Source organism: Aythya ferina (assembly GCF_964211825.1).
Source record: "Aythya ferina genome assembly, contig: HAP1_SCAFFOLD_1283, whole genome shotgun sequence".
Lineage (NCBI taxonomy): Eukaryota > Metazoa > Chordata > Aves > Anseriformes > Anatidae > Aythya > Aythya ferina.
Window position 1 is genome coordinate 2,415 of NW_028180779.1, and position 11,836 is coordinate 14,250.

An 11,836-nucleotide genomic window follows, 5' to 3' on the forward strand; every position below is an offset into this window, starting at 1 on the left:
ACTATAGCACAATAAAGTAAGCAAGACTTTTGTCACCTTGACTATCAGCATTGCAGAAGGGCTTCCTGTTCAAATTGGTACATGCTAGATAATCATGTAAGATCAGAATAGGTTAAGAAGCCTTCCTCTTAGATTATAAAATTGTGAAACTACTACGGAATATTTGACTCTTTATGTTTTATGTCTGTTGATTCCCCATGAAGATGTATTTTAAGACTTTGAAAGTGGTAAATCTAAACTCAGAAAACAGAAAGACTTGCAAAAAAAAGTCCTAGAAGATTTCTTAGTGGTTATTAAAGGGCACTAAGTAACAGAATTTTGGAATTTATCTGGATATTTTTGTAACCGATATGAAAGAGGCAGGTCTTGTAGAAATGAAAACAACTGAAAGAAAGGAATGTAACAGAAAGCCCAGAATGAAATGTTTGTTCATTTCTGTGTTGTAATGCCAGCAGGCTTTGCTGGAATAAGTTTTGGGAGGTAACTTTTTTCAAAAAACAAAAAACATACAATCATGATAGGAGTATGGAGTTTTATCTTAGGCATTTCTCAACCACCTTAATTTAGCATATTAAGATAAATGAGCAGAGTACCTTCAGCATTTTGAAGTTCTGAAACAACAACAACAAAAAAAAGATCATGGGTGAAGATCTAGCTGTCTGGAAATTACTTCTTTTATGAATAGAAGGACTTAGGGCAGCAAATTTTTTTGTAGTTAAATAATATTGGTATATTGGATTTGTTTAAAGAGAGTGTATAAAAGGAGGAATATCAATTATTATTGCTTCAGCAAAAGTTAAACTTTTTTTTTTTTTTTTTTTTTTTTTTTTTAAGTGTGCAGTATAATTCTGCATTAGTCCTTGCTCTCTGTTTGTGATTGGCAGTGTGCATAGGTCTTGAGGTACAGACATTACTGATCTGGAAATCTGTTTTCTTTGTGTGCTGGGAAATGTGTAGGCAGCACATTCAGGTGTTTATTTTGTTTAGCATCATTAACCCAATGAAAAAGAGTGTACCTCATTGAGGCACATTGAAATTAAGGCCAGAGGGGTTTCACATCATCCTCTCTGTATGCTTCACAAGGCTCTAAGTGCTCCAAAAATCACTTGCAACAAATTTACAGATTGGTTATAGCAGGTAGTGTGAATCTTAGAAAAACATGTTGATTAGTAACAGGACTGACTGGGACATCATTACTTGCAAATACCTCAGTGATATGAGGGAAGTGATTGGGCAAGATCCTTGCAAATGATCCCAAAGACACCAAGTTGGGGGGAAATGTTGATCTGCCGGAGGGTAGGAAGGCCATGCAGAGGGACCTGGACAGGGTGGGTCGATGGGCAGTGGACAATGGAATGAGGTTCAACATGGCTCAGTGCCAGGTCCTGCACTTTGGCCACAACAACCCCATGGCATGCTACAGGCTTGGGGTAGAGTGGCTGGAAGACTGTGCAGAAGAAAAAGATCTGGGGGTGTTGGTTGATGCTCACCTGAAGATGAGCCTGCAGTGTGCCCAGGTGGCCAAGAAGGCCAATGGCATCCTGGTTTGTATCAGGAATAGCATAGCCAGCAGGACCAGGGAGGTGATCGTCCCCCTGTACTCTGTCCTGGTGAGGCTGTAGCTTGAGTACTGTGTTCAGTTTGGGGCCCCTCACTACAAGTAGGACATCAAAGCCCTGGAACGTGTCCAGAGAAGGGCTGTGAAGCTGGTGAAGGGCCTGGGACTCAAGTCCTATGAGGAGTGGCTAAGGGAACTGGGGTTGTTGTCTAGAGAAGAGGAGGCCCTTATTACTCCCTACAGCTACCTGAAAGGAAGGTGTGTGGAGCTGGGGGTCGGCCTCTTCTCACAGATAACTAGCGATAGGACAGGAGGGAATGGTTGTGCCAGGGGAGGTTTAGGTTGGAAATTAGGAGACATTTCTTTTCAGAAAGAGCAGTCAGGCATTGGAACGGTATGCCCAGGGAGGTGGTGGCATCACCGTCCCTGGGGGTGTTCAAGGAAAGGTTGGACCTGGTGCTTAGGGACATGGTTTAGTGGGTGACATTGGTATTAAGGGGATGGTTGGACCAGATCAACTTGGAGATCTTTTCCAACCTTAATAATTCTATGATTCAATATTACTGTGTATTGGGTAGTCCTGTGATCCAGATAATGGTGATAATTCCTTCTCAGCACACCTTTAATGCTTGGTATGATGTGTACGAGAAGAATCATAGAGATGTGGGAGAAGATACTCAGCATTTGCCTCACCTTGTGTTCTTTCACACTGCTCAAGATCAGAGACCTCTGTCCCTGATGGTAGGTGGTCTCTGATGCTTCTAACCTCTCCTGACCTCCACATAGGCAGTGAAGGAGGAGAAAAATCTTTTCCAGCTCTATGGGCATTTGGGCCTGGAAGACAATACTCATTTTCATACTTGAATTCAGCATAGAACAACAAATATTCAGAGTATCTTCTGGACAGAGAAGAAGACTACTACTGTATTTAGTATATTTAGTATTAACTATTACGTAGTCTCTAAGCTAGTCACATTCTTTGGACAGTTAGTGTGGCTCAGGTCTCTTGGATTTCATTGAGCCCCTTGAAACTCTGATGAGTTATTTGTTTTCGATGAATTACTCTGGCATTCTTATGAGAAGAGCTGCAGTCTCAATCTGCTTTTCACAGTCTTCAAAACTTCATACTTAATAAACATCTCCACTGGAGAACTTTTTTACTGTACAAATGTGAAAACATGATTTCTAAAGGATAGCAGTCTGGTGCTAGTGCCACATACTCATATATTTTTACCATAGCTACTATTTTTGAGTCAGTGGAAAAAAGTGCTAATGTTAGGGCACTGACCTGTTGGTGATGGATAAAATGGTGTTAAGGGACAGCAGAACTCTCAGGTGCTAAGAGCAGAGCCCAAAAGAGACAGAGGTGGATCCTAGCTTGTCTTCCTCCTGTGAGAATGGCAACAGACTCCACAGTTTCAGGCAAGAATGCAAAATTCATTTCCTTAGTTTAATTTTCTCTGAAGTAGCTGGTCAATAGTCAATCTCCCATAAATAATAAAAGTAAGCCTTTGAGGGAAAATGAGAAATTACTTTGCTGCTGCTGCTATCACTTCCTTCTCTCTGGCTCTGTAAATCTTTTGACTGTTTTGACTCAATTTACCTCAATCTTTTTAGGAAATATTTTTTTTTTTACCATTGCTATTAGTTCCTACATGGTGGTTAGGTGTGATTCCTCCCCACTACTTCATTGCCTCTTGGTTGGCCTTTCCATTAGAAGGAATAGCTTTCTACAAGATGTTGTAATTATCTGGTTTTCATAATCTTGTTTTCATGCTCTGACCTAACTAAGTGGCAAGTTCCACTACCCGTGCTTGTACTGCACTGGTACTCATAGAAATTCCTTTGTAATTTTTTTTCTTGCCTGTACATTGTCTCTACCTGGCCTCAAAGTTTTTCTCAGTATTTTATTTTCCCATGTTAATAAGTGCTCCAAGACTCACACCCACATTGGAGCCATAAGTCATTTGTAATTAATGTGGTGAAGCTGAAAACTGTCTTTTCCTCAGTACTTCTTTTAAGTTTAATGGTTTTAATATGCGAGATTGTTGGTAACTTTTACATTGAAAATTTGGAGGATACCTGGATACTACTGAACAAATGATAGATAAAGAAGAGACATAAAAAAGGAACTAAGAACAGAAACGAGGGACAGAGCATGAGGTCACTTTTATGATCAAGCTTTTGTAACTATTCTTACTCATGGCAAGGAGTGAGTAAGGAAAGAGCAAGAATTACTGTAGTTTTACTCATTTAATGACTACTAAAAGCCCTGGAAAAGCTCCCATGAAGTTGCACAGGTACACAGCTAAGAGATGTGGTTAGACTTTTAAAATCTAAAATAAAACTTGTTCTTTTCTTCTTTGTCAAAGGAGGAAAAACATTTCTCATTGTCCACTGTACTTTTGTTTATTTAGTTTCTGGTTTTATTTTGTCTTTTGTCTGGCATTCCAACATATTAAAACAGTTTAGGGCAGCCAAACTGATTACAGTTTTATACCTTTAGCTTTTTTATTAATTTTAATGACAGCAGTAATATTTGCATTTTTAGAAGGGTGTACAAATTTTAAATGGTCTTTTAAGTGTTTGTGGTGGACAGGCAGTTGAGACATTGCTGTAGAGCTTATCTTAGTGTGTTGAATTTCCTCTGTATAGATGATCTCAGCCAGTGAGCTAAGGACTCAGTAGAAAACATTCTGGATATTCTGTTTTCATGCATTACGTATACCATCTGCAAATCTGTAGGGGACTCTATGTTGCACACCTATTGAGACTGAATTCTTGGTACCTGAGACATGCATTCTGTATGTACACATCCTTCACAATTACCTAACATGAATTGGATACAACCACTGTTAATGTTAGCCTCAATTCAAGCATGTTTATTCAGGTAAAATGCTACTGTGTAGAAAATGCTGCTCACCTTAGTGAATTCGTAGTTAAACTCATGGTTAGGATTCATAAGGGCATGAAAGGTTTGTTTTCTTACTGTGGGTAGAGGGAAATGGCTAGGCAGGTTTGGTGCTGTTTTTTTGGGGAATGGGTTTAGGCAGGTTTGGTGCTGTTTCTTGGGGAGTGGGATTTTGGCTTTTGTAAAGCCAGAGAACAGAGGGCAAGAAGAGTCAGTTTCATAGTTTAAATTCTAGATAGCATTGTAAAATGACTTTTAAGCAAATTATGATGTTTTAACACAACTTTTCATAGGTTGTACTTAAAAAAAAAGTGTCAACATTTAAATCAGTAGAAGTGCCCTTTCCCCTTGAGCTATCTGAAGCATGGTTGCATTTGGTTGTAATGCTTTGCTTTGGTTCTGCACTAGGATGAGAAGGTGACTTTATTGACAGTTAATAAAATGGAAACCTATTGACTGACTTTGGATCAATCTCAGATTTTGAAATCAGGAGTTTTGGGGAGTGATTAACAAAACCTCCTTTCTTTACTTGAGGAAGTGGGAATATGGGAAAGCCCTACTGGCATTTACACTCTAGGAAAGGTTATCCTTACAGGAGTTCTGCTCTCAAAGTTTCATCCAGTTTCCTGACTTTTTGATGAAAAACATTTTTCTAGACCCTCTCTCAAGAAGAGTTTGCAAAAGTCTTGGAGTTTTTCAGGGGGGGTTTCAAGTTTTGCTGAAAATATTCATATCAAGCCTTGTTATTAATTTGTACAATTGCTGAAAGTTCTGCATTACATGCTCAATTTTTTTTAAGTCATAGGCTTGTGGAGTGTTGGTCAAATAGCTTAGAATGAGATAAGCAAAGGGTAGAATAACAGCATAATTAGAGAGTCCAGTAAATCAAAACCTCCCACCCAAATTCTCAATAAAATTATCTGCACTAGAGTATTAATAGGTCTTATGGCACCAGCGGGATGGTAAGAAGTTCTATTCAGAATCATTAATTTAAAAAAAATGCAAAAGAAAAAAATATGAAGGAAATAGAATTTGTTGTTGAGCAAATGAAAGTCAAATCAATTTGACTGGATCTTTTTAAAAACAGATTTTGCTTGGTTTGTTGCCATTTTAATTTTTTTCCCATACTTGGTGCTAATCAGGCATGACAAATAGGCTCACCTTTGAACACACTTTGCACTAATAATGTCATAAAGTAACTCCTTTTAATTGTTACCCCAGGCCACTGTCATCAGACAAGCTCATAAAAAGAAAGTAGTGACAGCTTTCACTTCTGCTGGATTTATGAAAGATTTCTCACCTATGCCCAGCTGCTTTGTGTTTGCATTACTATTCTAGGTTTGACCTTTGATCAAAGAAGCAATACATTATGTTTTCTACAACAACTCTCACTATCACTTCAATTCAGACATGTATTCTTGCAGTGCATGGCCGTTGAGAAAACTTTGCACTTAGAAAATACAAAAGGTAGTCAATCTACAGGCCGTTAGTTCACTACTACTACTTTAGTTCACTACTGTAATGTAGCGAATGTTTTGGAGCCAGATGCATATTTTAAAATTAGTAATTTATTCCACAATTTATATATTTTTGTTGTTGTTGTTGTTTGTTTTTTGTTTTTTCCTTCACAAATTGTGTAAGCAAAGACTCTCATATGTGTTCATTATTTAAAACTGTTCACCTGATAACTTCTGTGAATAATTCTTGGTCTTGGTCTGTAGCTCATTCTCAAGGATCTCATTGTGAATATTTGATCATCGAAATTCCAGCTCAGTGACTCATCACCTAAATCATATGGTATGCTTCTGCCAGGATGGAGGAGCACAGCCCTTAATTTTCTACTTAATGATTCAGAAAGCAGTGAGCACTTGTCCTCTGAAAGTCAAGGCCCTTTATTGAATACCAAGAACTTGAGGTCTTATCTTAGTCATTGGTTTTAGCAGATATTGGAGGTAATAGCTGATAAATGCACATTCTAAATTCTCTCTCCTTTCCTTTCCTTTCCTTTCCTTTCCTTTCCTTTCCTTTCCTTTCCTTTCCTTTCCTTTCCTTTCCTTTCCTTTCCTTTCCTTTCCTTTCCTTTCCTTTCCTTTCCTTTCCTTTCCTTTCCTTTCCTTTCCTTTCCTTTCCTTTCCTTTCCTTTCCTTTCCTTTCCTTTCCTTTCCTTTCCTTTCCTTTCCTTTCCTTTCCCTTCCCTTCCCTTCCCTTCCCTTCCCTTCCCTTCCCTTCCCTTCCCTTCCCTTCCCTTCCCTTCCCTTCCCTTCCCTTCCCTTCCCTTCCCTTCCCTTCCCTTCCCTTCCCTTCCCTTCCCTTCCCTTCCCTTCCCTTCCCTTCCCTTCCCTTCCCTTCCCTTCCCTTCCCTTCCCTTCCCTTCCCTTCCCTTCCCTCTTCCTCTTCCTCTTCCTCTTCCTCTTCCTCTTCCTCTTCCTCTTCCTCTTCCTCTTCCTCTTCCTCTTCCTCTTCCTCTTCCTCTTCCTCTTCCTCTTCCTCTTCCTCTTCCTCTTCCTCTTCCTCTTCCTCTTCCTCTTCCTCTTCCTTTTCCTTTTCCTTTTCCTTTTCCTTTTCCTTTCCTTTCCTTTCCTTTCCTTTCCTTTCCTTTCCTCCTGATTTTAAACTAGATGCTTTGATAAGTGTTCCTACTCTTACATGTATGTTCTTTTCTTTCTGCAACTATTCCAGGTAGCTAACAGAAAAGTTTGAAATTATTCAAATTGCATTTCTGCAATTTATAGTAGTATATTAATTTATAGGATTTATAGTAGCAAAAAATAATAGTAACAGAAATTATTGCTAGTGTGCAGTGATACATGCTCACAATTTTGTAATTTGAAAAGAAGAGTTTATGTTCAGATTTATAGTATAGTTCTGTCTATTTTTATTTGGGTCTACAATAGGATTTCTGACTTTGATTCATAACAAATTTCAGAGATGGTTTAGAATTTAATTTCAGGATTCTACCACATTTGTGGTTGTGATTCCATTGATTTTAGAAAGCCAGAAAAAAGATTTTTTTTACAATTTATTTATTTATTTATTTATTTTTCCCTCTCTTTAAAGAACGCTAATTCTTCTCATAATCACAGAATCACAGAATTTCTAGGTTGGAAGAGACCTCAAGATCATCGAGTCCAACCTCTGACCTAACACTAATAGGCCCCACTAAACCATATCCCTAAGCTCTTGTGATATAAATTTTGTGGGAACTGCATTTTGCCTGCCTTAATGCTTCCCCTTAGTACTGAATATTGTTAAACTATTTATTAAACTATTGTTAACTATTAATAATATGTTAAACTATTCTTAAACTATTAAATAGTTCAATAGGTTTAAATAAAGGTGGTTTATTTGGTCTGTCCACCAAGTCTTGGTACCTGATCAGTTTGTTCTCTTTCAAACAGCTTAATTTCAGAGGTCTTCAGTACAGCATATTATTTAGAATCAACAAATTCAGCAATCAGTGACATTTTGGGTTCATAGAGATGTACATTAAGATTTAACAGTGTGTTTGTGGTATATATTTCCATTCATAAATAATTTGCTGTATACCTGGGTCTTTATAGATGACTTTGAGCAACCTTCTCTGGTGGAAGGTGTCTCTGCCCATAGTAGGGGTGTTGGAATTAGATTATATTTAAGGTCCCTTCCAACCCAAACCATTCTATGATTCTGTGACTTTTCTGTGTTTCAGGCTCTCAGGGTTGATGGGGACAGAAGTTAGTACACTATGAGCAACGTCAGGAGGGAACTGGAATACTCAGAATCCTAGTTCTTCCTAATTTGCCTTCTTGTTATTGCAAGCAGAAAGTTATTTCAGTATTTTCTAAGTTACCCTTCCACCTGGCCTTCTCCTGACAGTCTATATAGATCAGTTCAACTTTGCCAATACATAAGTTGTGACTCTATTAACCTCCATAAGAAAAGACACGTGCTGTCAAATGCATAAATGTACTACTCAAATGACAGGTTGGATACTGTGCTGAATGTTGTTTATAGCACTTTATTCAGCACTTTATTCACCATCAGTGACTTCTGTTTTATAAACTACCTGAAGCTACTGTATATTCTTATTACTGCATGGGTAAACTGTACATCCATCAGTCTTAGACCTAGTTTTAGAGAGAATACATGTCTATCATAAAACTATACTGATGAATTAAAACATTTTAGACATGTTATGTAATCACGTAGAAACATTTATCTACTTTTTAAAGGCAACATGTATATTTGAATAGATATATTGGGTACATTCTGCAGCCCACAGTGTTCAGGAAGAATTTTACTCTAATTTGAGGTATTTCTAGTTAGATTTTAATGGTGTTTAGAGAAAAGGTGACATGATGACTTTAAATGAATGTTGCAAAAATAGCTTGTAAGTTACTAGATATTCAACATTAATATCAGTTTCATTATTATTTTCTTTTTCCCTGTGGGTAAAAATTTTATGTAAAGTGCTATGACTTGCATAGTTTATACTTGATAAAAGTTTCAAGAAATACTTTTCCTTTTTTGGGCTGTGTGCAAAAATTTGCAAGCCAGTCAGGTACTGATACCAGATATGGCAGTAGACACACTTGGGAAAGAAAAAAAAAAACACACTCTCTCAATAATGCCACAAAATATTATTTCCTAATGTGTTCTGAGGTTTCAAAATTCAGCCTTCCAAATATATGAAAAGTCAATATGGAATAGAAATATCTAGTTTTTCAGACTGAAAATTTCAAAATATGCAGTTAAATAACACTTGCCTTTAGCTAGAAGAGTTCATTTGAATAAGTTTTTTTCTCAGATCCAATAATTCCCAGGCTGGTTTTTTTTTTTTTTTTTTTTTGGTTGGTTTTATTTATGATAGATTTAGTGAAAAGACTGGAATAGCTTAAGAAATTATGTCTTTCTTATTCTAATACATTTCCCTTTTTTTCAGTGTTAGAAGAGACAGATATTTCCTATTGATCAGCACTGTTTTCAGACATGGGGGGACTGTTTTCACCTTCTAGCAAATAGGTAGGAGCTAATGCCGGGAGGATGGTGCAAAGCTTTTGCTTAAGGTTGGGGGAGATGATTAAAATGAACAAAATTAAAGTCTCATCACAGGAAGCAGTAACCATACTTATCAATATAGAAGGTGTACGACAAGCAGCTTAAAGATGTTCTCAGTGTTTACTCCCATTTGCAGATGTCATTTACCTTGCAGGGCTTCTTTCTACAGAAAGACAGACCAGAAGGGGCTGCTAAATGTGAAGAAAGAAGCACTAACTTCCTGCAGAACCATCAGTTTGTCAGTTTGGAAAAGAGGTAATTTTACCTGAATCTATCCAAATAGCTTGAAAAGGTACTTTATACTCTGACATTCTCTTGTTCTAATTCATTCAGTTGACCTAGGAAATATAATAAAGAAACCAGTCAAGGATGCCTTCCTTTGTAAATAATGCAATAACAAAGTGCTGTTAAGAATTCAGAATTAGAAGCTAGTGCACTTGTTTCTTGTTTCAATTAACAGGCACAGTTCATGCAGTCAAATCCCAGTCTTTATTAGATATATGAAGAATTAAATTCATGCTAGTTTAAAGGATTTCTTGGAATTGCTCCAGGTGAAAAGGGATGTTCTAAAGTAAGATAATAATAGGTATTAAAATACCCATTTTTCAGATGTAATTCAGTAGAGCTTTATCATGAACGTAGAACATTTGAGATGTGAAGTTAAGTCAAGGTAAAGTCTCTCCCATTTCCTTCCTTTTTCCTTCCCTTACTGAATTTTCTAGAATCGTTTTTTCACCTGGGGCAGATGGTTCCTTAACTGCAGGGTTGATGCAGCTTCAGGTCACAGGGGGAAATATTTTTTGGAGGAAAAAACACCAAACAGATGGTGAGTTGTTTTTTTTTTTTTTTTTTTTCTTTAAATGTTTTCAAACATCCTGATGTGTTTGCAGGAGAGCAACAACAAAAGAGGTAAGTATGGCTGGGGTCATAGTAGAAGTAATCCGCAGGAGCTGATACTACAATGGTTCATGGATTTCCATCTTTTCTTCTTTTATGGTAGTGTGCAAGTACAGGTGTGGCTTGTGCAGCCTTAGTAGCTGCAAAAACTACCTGAAGGAGAAATTCCTTTCTTCTAAAGCTAAAGCAATCTATTTTTTCAGGTGGTGTCCAGAAAAACAGTATTTTCCCTTTGATGTTTTTAATTACACATGTTCACTGTAATGCTTTCAAACTCCTTAATTGTAAGAATTCCTGCCCTAAGTATCTAAAAATTGTTTGCCTTTGAAGAATGCAAATATGACAAAACATTTAAAGGCCTGTAAGCATTCAGTACTACAATACACTTGCTTAAATACTGTTTGCAGTGAATATGGATTTTTTTTAATATATCTAAATTCACACTGCAGTTTTAAAAAAGGTGGTCTCAGTATAGTTTCCATGTAACAGTTTAAGCACATTCTGCACCCTGCACTTGTTCATGCAAGTGACAGGATTTACACAACTAAAGCTGTTTATTCCAGTGCACTGCCATGAGAGTTTTATATGAAAACTACTACTTCATATCCATAATTTATAACTACATTTTGCCTCTTCTGTATTTGTACAGCACCATAAAGAAACTCAAAAGGCAGCCCCATGTGCAAAGAATTAAACACTAAAATAAAATTTCATTGTTAATAAAAATGTTTAACTTTTCTTGTTTTCCTGCTGCTAATGACAGCTGTTTTGTATTGCTTTTCAAGTTGTCCACCTTTAGTTGGTTACTTACATTAAGGGAAAGTCTTTGCCCAAAATGTAACTCTTTTCTTTCTGAATATTTTTGCAGGTTTATGAAAAATATGTCTTTAAAACAAAAATTAAAGCAAAACACAATTTCTTTAAATCTGCAACTCCAGTGATCGATAATAAAGTAACAAATTTAAGTGGGTTTAGTATTTTTACTTGAAGCTTGTGGAAATTACTGCCTTCATCTCTGCAAGTGTCAAAACATTAATTTGTGTCAAGAACATATGCTTTCAGTACTTAAAACAAGCTTGTTTTTGTGCTGTTGCTCTGCCTTGTTAGTTCTTACACTTCAATTGTCTAGAAAGGTTGCCCCTCTCTACTATAAAAAAAATAAAAAAAGCCAGGAATAATTTCACCACTGATTGAATGAATGCAATGAACAGTCATTCCTCGCTGAGAAAGGCTGAGCCTCCTGCCATTGTTCTCTTGACAAATAGTGAATGTCCTCCCTTTCCACTGTCTGACCTTGACTAATTGTGGAGAATTGGTGCAGCTGTCCCTGGCTCATTCAGGGCTGCAACACAAGGGCATGTAAGAAACTTTAAGCTGCCATCATAAAACTCCAGTTTGAGGACTTCATCACAATGCATGGTGCTCACTTTTTT

General features: G+C 37.1%; 1 long non-coding RNA gene across 1 annotated transcript; it reads left to right on the forward strand.

Annotated features, from left to right (window-relative positions):
- Window positions 1-9,677: 9,677 nt before the first annotated feature.
- LOC311429517 lies at window positions 9,678-11,373 on the forward strand. The gene is made up of 3 exons (XR_014688278.1): window positions 9,678-9,761; window positions 10,397-10,415; window positions 11,272-11,373. It is a non-coding gene; the product is annotated as an uncharacterized lncRNA (long non-coding RNA).
- Window positions 11,374-11,836: the final 463 nt, after the last annotated feature.